This window comes from Rhea americana, unplaced genomic scaffold (genome assembly GCF_003343005.1).
Source record: "Rhea americana isolate MKP2758 unplaced genomic scaffold, rheAme1 scaffold_312, whole genome shotgun sequence".
Lineage (NCBI taxonomy): Eukaryota > Metazoa > Chordata > Aves > Rheiformes > Rheidae > Rhea > Rhea americana.
The window spans coordinates 70,885-80,235 of NW_028186438.1; positions in this window are offsets into that span (position 1 = coordinate 70,885).

Genomic DNA, 9,351 nt, shown 5'->3' on the forward strand with positions numbered 1-9,351 from the left:
CGAGCGGCCCTGGCTCCGCGCCGCGCTGCCCTGCCGGGAAGGGGACCCCGCTCCCGGGGGCCGCCCGGCATCGCATCCAGCTGTCCGGGGCCCGAGCACCGTGCTCTCCGCTCCGGCGAGATTTCCCAGCGTGACCCTGTGTTATCCTTCGCGCGTGGCGATAACGGGGGTGCAGAGGCTGTGCGCTTCCGTGCTCGGTGAGCCCTCTGCGCTCGACCCTGATACTCCTCTCTGCTGGGAGCTCCCTGCAAGGACGGAGCCAGGGGAAGAGCGGTACCCTGCAGCCACTTCAGCAATACAGAAATACTGCTGGTATTTTATTATCCATCTTAAAAAAGAGCAATTGCCTGAGAAATCAAAGCACCAAGAAGATGGACTGTGGTGGCTTACAGAGACGAGCTTCATTTCTTACTAGCAGTGCTTGCTCCCAAGCTGCCCTTTTTGAAATAACCTAATGCTCTGCGTGCACGGAGCAAGTTACTTTGTCTCCTATTTGGGGGACCATAATCCCATCTGGGCAAACTGCCATGGTTTCATAGACCAGCATCTGGAAGACTGGCAAAATGCATATGATCCACTCATATACTTGTGAATGCAAATCTTTGCATGAGTGAGTAGGGACACTGTACTGGCCAAAGGGTGGGTAACTGCATGATCTCCTCTTTCTGAAGGTTAACATGAAATTCTGAGCGTGGTGGATTGAAGAAGAAATTCTGTGATGTTGTGCTTAGTTGCTAGTGTTGGAAAATGTTACTRTGATAAACTTCCTTTGCACTGTTTGCAGATTCTCTAAGAAGCATCATTTTCTCTTGTGCAACAGTAAAATGCTAACACTAGAAAGCAAGAAGAATTGAAATGCTTTTGTGTTGTGAAATGCTTTGATTTTGCATCAGGCGGTCTGCACCTGTGAGACTTTTCAGCATTTCAATATTTATTGGTGCACCTTTGAGATCTGAACCAATCCAATCTTGTTTAATTATTAATTTCAGAACATTTCCAATCCAGCTTGCAAAAGACATATTAGAGTTGTGGCACTCAAGGCACTGCTGAACGGGCCTTTAACCTGGAGCACATAAGTTGCTGAAGCAGCAGCCAGTAAAACAATTGTAGCTAATTGTAGTCTGACACAGTGTTCCTGCTGCACTTCGCTGAGAGCCACTGGACATGTTAAACTGCAGCTTTGTAGCTATATATGTATTTCCACTGACAAAACCTCCTTCTAGTGGCAAGATGAAGTGCACGAGGACACGGCCATCCCAGTTCTCACTGGCAGACACAGAAGTCCAGGCAAATCTCTTGTGCTTTGGGCGAATTCAGCTCATCGACGGGGCTATTTGGCTTCACAAGATATACACAGTATATTGTAGTGYGAGATTTACTTCTCTTTCCTGTGGACATCAGTGAGCAATTATCTGGCAAACCCGAACCCACTGTTTTCTCTAGGCCAGTACAAAGCAAATCTCTCTGTCTACACCAGAYTGCTTTCTGGGAGAGGGTAGGAAGCAGCTGGGGAAGTGCAAGCTTGGAGAGGAGGGTGTGCTAAGGAGAGGGGAGAGAGGGCACATACTGCAGGGTCCCTGGAATGCAAGTTGGTAAGAGCAGGAGGAAAGGGAAGGGAATGTGAGGATCTGATGGTGTCTGCACACTGGGACAGAGTAAGCTACACAGGTCTTGCTGGACTGTAAGGGCAGTGGGAGCCCCCAGAGCTGGAAACAGGTAGGAGAAGACAGATTCCCCAGAGCTGAGGGATGAGAAGGAAAATGGCAGGAAACTGTGAGTGAGAAGGTGGTGAGAGTGGGGAGGGGGAGCTGGCTGGAGGACTGTCAGGAATCAGGGCTAAACAGTGGGGAAAAAAGGAGGYGAAGCCTTGGGGAGCTAGAAGGGGGACAGGTGTGGGATTCTCAGCATGGGGAGACCARGGTGCCTGGGACCAGGCAGAGAGGAGAGAAGTGGGTTCCCATGCCTGGCTTCTGCCCATCAGCCCCCTTTAACTCCCACTCATCCGCAGTGCAAGGCAGAGAGGTCTATTCTGCCAGCCACTCTGCAGTGCCAGGCTGGTACACGGCCCTTTTGTGCAAAAGGTGTGATTATATCTTGAGTGCAGCATCCTTGGGATGTGTAGGCAGGATCCAGTTATACAAACAAGGGCACTTTCCTTTAACAGTTGTGTACCTTGCACTAGGAGGCTGATCTCTGTAAGTACTGGGAACCTGGAAGCTTGAGAGGTTTGCAGGGGACCTGTATGTATCCTTTATAGCACAATTCCTGAAATCAGTGATGCCTAAGCTTCAGTATTGAGCCCCATCTGTTTTCACCCCCAATTTAGTTTTAAAAATGCAAATTAAACCTACTCTAAAAATGCTTCTTTCATGCTGTTTTATGTGATTTGGTTACTTTCTCGATGGTTCTTTCCATGCTTTTCCTGTGGCAGGCAGACTCTGTGCACCTCCCAGGGCAGTACATGGTCTGTTGTGTGTTGTCTTGCTAATGCAGGGTGCACAGTAYGATCTCCGCGGCACTGAGAGGAGCCTCTCAACCTTTGATGCTCTAGCYGCACCTGTGCTGTGTTTAGACTCCAGTGTCCAGAGGAGAGAGGTGCTTTCCTTGGCARCAGAGCCTGTGTTATTCTGGAGACAGCCAAAAGCCAGGCCTGGATAGCCGCTTGACTCAGTRGAATCAGACCTTCCAGGGAACATGACGACGAGCTTCTGACACTCCCATTTTCTCCACATTTTTCTGAGTGTTTGTGAGCATTGGCAGCTTGAAAACACCCAGGATGGTACAGTGGGTGGAGGACAGCACTCCTGGGCTAGCAGAAAAGGAGGCTGCAGACAGCTTAGGATGTCAGCAGGACTTTGTACCAAGAGCTGGCTTGGTTTTGGTGGAGTCCATCTCTACAGGGCAACAGGAACATGTGCAGACAGTAGGAAGGTGGTTATGGAGTATGTGACACTGTAGATTCAGCTGTGCTTGGACTAACAAACTGACAGAGCAAGTGCAAGAATGGGAGTTTGAGCACTGTCCCACCACTGTCTGCCTCACTGGTGCAGGAGAGCATCAGTGGTGCAGGAGGGCTGGAATTGTCCCATAGAATGGAGAGACAGAGGAACAGAAATGGAGCCCAACAAAATGGAGCCCAAGGCTATGTACTGAGGCACCAATACCTAGAATTTCTGCTACTCGTCAGTCACAGGATAACATGGAGTCACACCATCAAAAATTCCAGCAGATATGAGTGTTAATATTGCTGCATCAAGCATGGGAGAACATTGTGCCAGGTGGTGACCTATACTGCTTTGGTAACTTCTATTTTAGTCAAACTTGAGTTGGCTCAGAGAAGATCCCCAGTAAAACATAAAAGAAATGKACAACCCTTGTCTTAGGAGGCCACCGGGAGGATTGGCATATGCAAATGGTGCCTGGGTGCAGATCTGATTGCTATGAGTGATTACATTGGGGTGAGTACTACAGAGGGAAAAGAATTTTTATGGATAAAGGACAATGTTAGCATTAGCAATGTTAGATACAAAGGGAAGGGAGATATATTTAGGAAGGAAATCAGCGAGGGTTTGCTGCTGTTCTGAGACAGGGCCTTCCAGTATAGTGAGTCTGGTAGGTCGGTCCTGGCAGTGTGCTCATGCAGCAGGTACCTGGCTTAGTCGATCTGGGTGGRTGTATGCCTGGCTGGTATGGAGTTGTGCTGGGCMRCACACAGTGCAATTGTGAGACTAGGAGCCTAGGATTGCTGCTGGGTTGCAGTACTGTGAGGTGAGGAAAATGGTGGGACACAAGGGCTCTGAATCCCAGTAAAATTCTGGACTTGAAGAGGCTAAGTGAGGTGCTAGTAGGCCTGAAGTTAGTGGTAGATTGGTGTAGTGTCTGAGGACTATCCTRGGCCTGACACCAGAGGAAGAGGCCTCAAGATTCACGTGGAAGCCCAATGCCTGGGCCCTGGGTCAGCTCTCAYCCTTTCAAGGAGGGATGTCCTCCTCCTTTCTGTACTGTGTTTGCATCAGTCCTGCCACAGCAGAGCCTAGTTTGAAGTCAATCAATAGATAACAGAGCTAGTCTGCCATGGAGGAGAGAGTTCAGGCTGCACTGTGGAACATGCTGAGTGATTCCAGGAGAGCTCCACAGAGACCCTTGCATTGGCTATGCAGTCTTTGCTTAATTTTGTTTGTAGGGTGTGCCCAAAATGGGTCTCTTGCTGAAACTGCTCAGTGATTCCCACTGTGTTTTGTTTTAAAGACAATATTGTGTATGAAGAGAAAATTGGCAGAGAGGTAACTCTGCGGTAGATAGGGTATGGTTTAGGATCAAGGGTTATTTTTTTTCCGCAGCAGGAGCCAGAGTCAGAGACAGCACTTTCCTGCTTATACAAACACTGCCACCAGAATGCGGTCAGATGCTTTTGAGCCTAAAGAATCCTGATCCTCTTGCTTTTCTGTTCAAGAGCTTAAGCTTCAAAGCTGTATCTCTGTCTCTTACTAGATGACTGTTCTGATGCACAGGGTTGCCTTTCCTCTTCAGAGCAGATGAGGTTATTGGGACACAAGTCAGACCAGCATTGGATTCCTAGCTTCAGAAAAGGAAAGAAAAACCATGCCAGAGGCACTGTCCACCAAGGAAGGACGGACAGTAAGGTTTGAGCTGACACATGTAGACAGGATAGTCGTTAAAACTGCAGAGGTAGTCTGCAKTGGAGCAAGGTTTCTAGGAAATGTGGAGCTGCAATGCATCTTCTGTTCCTTTATGTGGCTGATGAATGTGGCCTTGCATGCTGGTAGGTGAGGAACTGAGGAGCACAGGGCAACGTCTGTTCAGGGTTATAAATAAGAAAATTGTTACCTTATTTTTGAGTAACGTTTCTATTCTGAATAAAGAGTTCAGGTGGAAAACAGCCATGTGTGTCACAAGGTACTGTGTGATTACAGWAAGCCCAGACTGCTGCATGACTGAGTAGACAGAACTGAAAGCACCACAGCTGTATGAAAGACATGGCCAAGAGATGATGTAGCCTGTGGTAGTTGCTGCCTGAACCATTTGGTGGGCTTTAAGAGGGAAGGTGGGGGGAGAACTGTAGAACAGGAGTGTCTACAGACTTGTTTGGAGTAGACCTATCAGCTTGGGTTCATCCTTTTGCCTTTATTCTACTGTCTCACAAAGTCAGTTCAAGCCTTAAGATCTAGGCTTAGCTAGAGAATCTATGTGAGAGCTGGGAGCAATGAACATCGTACATTGAGCGCTATCTTGACTGTCCAGGGAGGCAGAGCAGATTGGCCTGCCCTCAAGTCACAGCTGCACRTTGTTTCTTGAAGGCCAAAATCTTYTATCTGAACAGTGAGTGCAGTAGAAAAATCCATTAYTGATAGATATCTGGGACCTCCCTAAAACTCTAGGTATCTGTTGGGAAGGTGTTTCTGGAATAAAGGTACATCCATTGACTTTTTCTGCCAGGCATAGGACCTTCTCTCAGACCTATAGCAGCATGGTGCGTTGTGACTCCAAGAAAGACTAGATACCCAGAGACTCAATGTGACTTATGAGATCTAAGTATGTGGAGCACACTGTGTTGATGAGACCCATTTTAGACTTGCYTATGCTGAGCAGGAAGGAAATGACTCTGACATCTTCTGACATGGAGTCTTCAGAAGCACCCAGGAAAGATGTGGAAGAAAGTGCTGAGTTATTCAGATGGTGGTAGCATCATCGTGAGYCTGAAAATTATGTGCAGTCACTGATCCTGCCTTGAGGAACAAAGTTATTGAGCATGAAATAGGCATATGCATAACACAAACAATGGAGCAAAAATATAATAAAAAGAAAATTTAATTATATGCGGGGACAGTTAAAAAATAGCAGCTCCTGCTGAGCATGGAGCTCTAGGACATTCACTAGAAGACCTATGCTACAAATGACTGAAAGCTAAAAAAACAAAACTCCTACAGGGGAGAGAGATGGAGAGATCAAGGGCACAGCTGGATTCTTGGTTCCGCAGTGGCAGGGAATCACTGACCTGAAATGGCCCAGAGGAACCCATTGAGTAAGGCTTGCTCAACACTACAGAGGAAAGTGAAAACTCCCCAGGGACCGGTGCCAATCTGTCCTGGGGGAAAATTCCTTCCTGACCCCAAAGCTGGCAATTGGCTGTTCCCTGCACATGTCAGCAAGACCTGCCCGCCAGTCAACCCAGTGGGGGTTCTCATGCCCACCAGGGGACACCAGTGCTGCCTAACCGCTTTCCTTTTTCAACCTGGAGCCACCTTAGGGRCTTCAGAGAACGGCCARAAAAACCCACAGACTTGATATACCTCGGGGAAAAAAATCCTTCCTGGGCTCTGCAGGAGACCACTGAGTGCTCTCCAGTGTTGGGTAAACTCCAGAAACAATGCAAAAATCAGCAGGGAACCTCTTCTATCCTCATGCTGCTACAGCTTACCACCCAATATAGACTGGCCTGAGACCGATACCATTTTGAACATCTTCACATCCTATTTCTTATGGGTGCTGCATTTGGTTCTGGAGAAGATATGGATGGGAGGTCTGGATAAGACTTGAACTGCTGAAAATAGATTTTCTTGTTCTTTGCARGACATTGAGTCTCATCTTTTTCTAYTGATAGCTGCATGAAAAAGCTTGGTACCTTGTGGGACCTCCAGGTGTGTGTGGGTCTTTTCATCTCACCAAGACATTGGGTCCATTCTCTAAAACCAAAAGCAGGATTTAAGCTAGATCCAGCTTTGAATCTCACCCTGCTTGGATTAGGAATCGGACCAGATGGCCTCCAGAAGTTTCTTCCAACCTAAATTCATCCATGATCCTTGGCTACACAATAACACTCCTTTGTGGTGCTCTCAGGTATGAGATTCAACCCATTGCCTTCCTATCAGGAAATGCCTGGGCACAATCTCTACTCCCAGAGGAGTGCTGCAGTAAAACAGAAGCTGACTGAAATGTTGCAATTGGATATCATGATACTGAGTGACTAGGTGATAAAATGACATTCAATTTCAGTAAACACAAACTAACGCTTAGGGAAAAAGTCATAATTATACCTACAATGTACAGTATACTTACATACGTATGAACTTACTGCTTGGAAAAGATTTTGGAGTCACAGAAGAATGTTCAATTAAAATAGTGGCCTAGGGCTCAGCAGCAATCRAAGAAGTAAATAAAATGCTAATAATACCACTGGCAGTACTAGTTCCTTCCCTCAAAAATGTTGCAAGCTCTAGCTCTTAAACTAGGCATAGATTACCTGAACCGGGCAAGAAGTGTGGGCTGAAGTATCATGGTATGTATGGTATCATGGTATCATGGCCTTGTTTTTGTGTGCTTGTGGCCTATAAGTACTGAYGGCCACTGTCAGAGAGGGGAAAGATGGATATTTGGGCTGACCTGTACAGTATTTTTTTTTGTTTGTTTTTATATCACTTTCTTATGGTAAAAACTCAATGTTGCAGTATTGCAGTTTAGCAGTTGTGCAATGGAGGTGCTTAGGGTTAGTAACACTGGCTGATTTTCCACATTTCTTCTTCTGTTTGGGAGCATCACAGTTTCTCTGGTAGTACGCTCTCTGACAGATGATGCTGGAGACCCATTTCATGGACAGYGTGTTGCAAGGCTGATTCTCTGTTCATACAAATGTGTTTTGAGATGAGATTGTATGTTCCTCAATACCACAGTAGCTGCCTTATATTTTGGTAAGTATGTTCTTGTTGCCCTTTTCTAGCAGATGCTTAAGATGTTCCTGTGCAACTGTGTAGCACAGAAGATTGTTTTGTTTAGAGATTAGGTTAGGAAATGGTTTACTGCTGGCTTACCTTCTCTAGGTCAATTCATTGCCCTTCAAAAGTTATTGAGGTTTCATGGATGGTCCTGCAGTGAGTTAAAAGTTTCATCTTGTTTTATATAAGTTTGTCTCCCTGCTTTAAGAGGAGGTTATGGCCATGATTTCCTGCAGGACTGTATCRTGCTAATTCCAGATCTGTACCTCTGAATGTCACTAGTGGTGGCATGATCTCAATGTATCCTGTTAGTTGGTCATGTGTAGCAGGCTGAAATGTGTCCATGACAAGCCGGATTTTCTGAAACATTTGTATGTGCTTGCTGGGACTGAGGCTGTGGGGAGCTAGATGTTTGCTTATCTAGTACCTTGAACTGGAATCCTACTGAGAATCACTTTGCTTTTGCCTGGTTGTTAKCACTCTGGAAATGAACATTTAGAWTTTTTTTTWAAAAAAACTGTTTGGATCTRTGTGGCTTGCTCTCATTCTCTGTGGCTTCCCTTCTCCATAGTTAACTTGTGTGTGAAGTGGCTTCAGACCTCATGCCTTTTTATAGCCTACAAGAATTAAGTGTCTGTGGTTGTGCTCTCTTTCTGCTTTTCTGTCAGTCTCCTGTTCATTTTAACCTGTTGACCTTTAAGGTCCTACAGGTTTTGTGAAGATGAGTGGCTGGGTAGAGGAGAGAGACCCCAAAGTGTGCACTTGGCTCTGTGATCGCCTGCTCCAAGAGGTAGTGGCTGGCTGACCCAGCAGCCTGAGCACCTCGTGTATGTCTCCGCCCAGCCAGCCAGGACATCTCTGAAGGGCTTGATGGAACTGTTGGTGGGGGAATTAGAAAGTGAAGGGGACCTGAGGGTATTKTTTTTTATGACCATCTCTGAAGGCCAAACAAGCAAGTCACGTCCGACAAATGGCTGATGCTCATGGGCAGGAGTTCAGGTAACACTCACAGAGTCCCTCATAAAACTAGCCAGACCAAGTCCCATGGCAGTCCTACTGGAGGGGAGCTGGGCTTATTGCAGTAAGGCACACATGAGGGACCCACAGTTCTGYCGTGCAGCACACAGCTTGTCTGGGTAGTTGTATTGCTTCCTCTGAGATTTCTTGAGTGCAGAGGCCACTCTGCATGATTGATTCTATGCCGACTGTTTTGCAGGTCCCACCTGCCTAGAATATATCCTAGTCCTCTCAAAACATTATCTTTCAGYTAGTCCACTACAGGAAAACCACAGCAAGTTGCTCTGGATTAGCAAGGTTTTTAGTTTGCTCATGGGTCTGTTTTATGAATCAGCTGTCCCATGCCTAGTGGTACATCAGATACCTTTTAGCAGAAAGCTCAGCCACTGTGCAATTCATGGTATCTTTGTTTCAGCCTGTATGCTTTCTTTCACACTCTGCATGCAGTCTACATTGTCCCACTGGTATGTTGTGCTAGCAGCAACATCCCATTTCAATCTGAACTTGCTTAGGTGCAGTTTCAGTTTCCTTTCTGGCTTGATGCTAAGGAAACCTTGGATACCCAGGTCCTCCTCTTTGGCACTCATTTCCTGCCTCCTTTTTT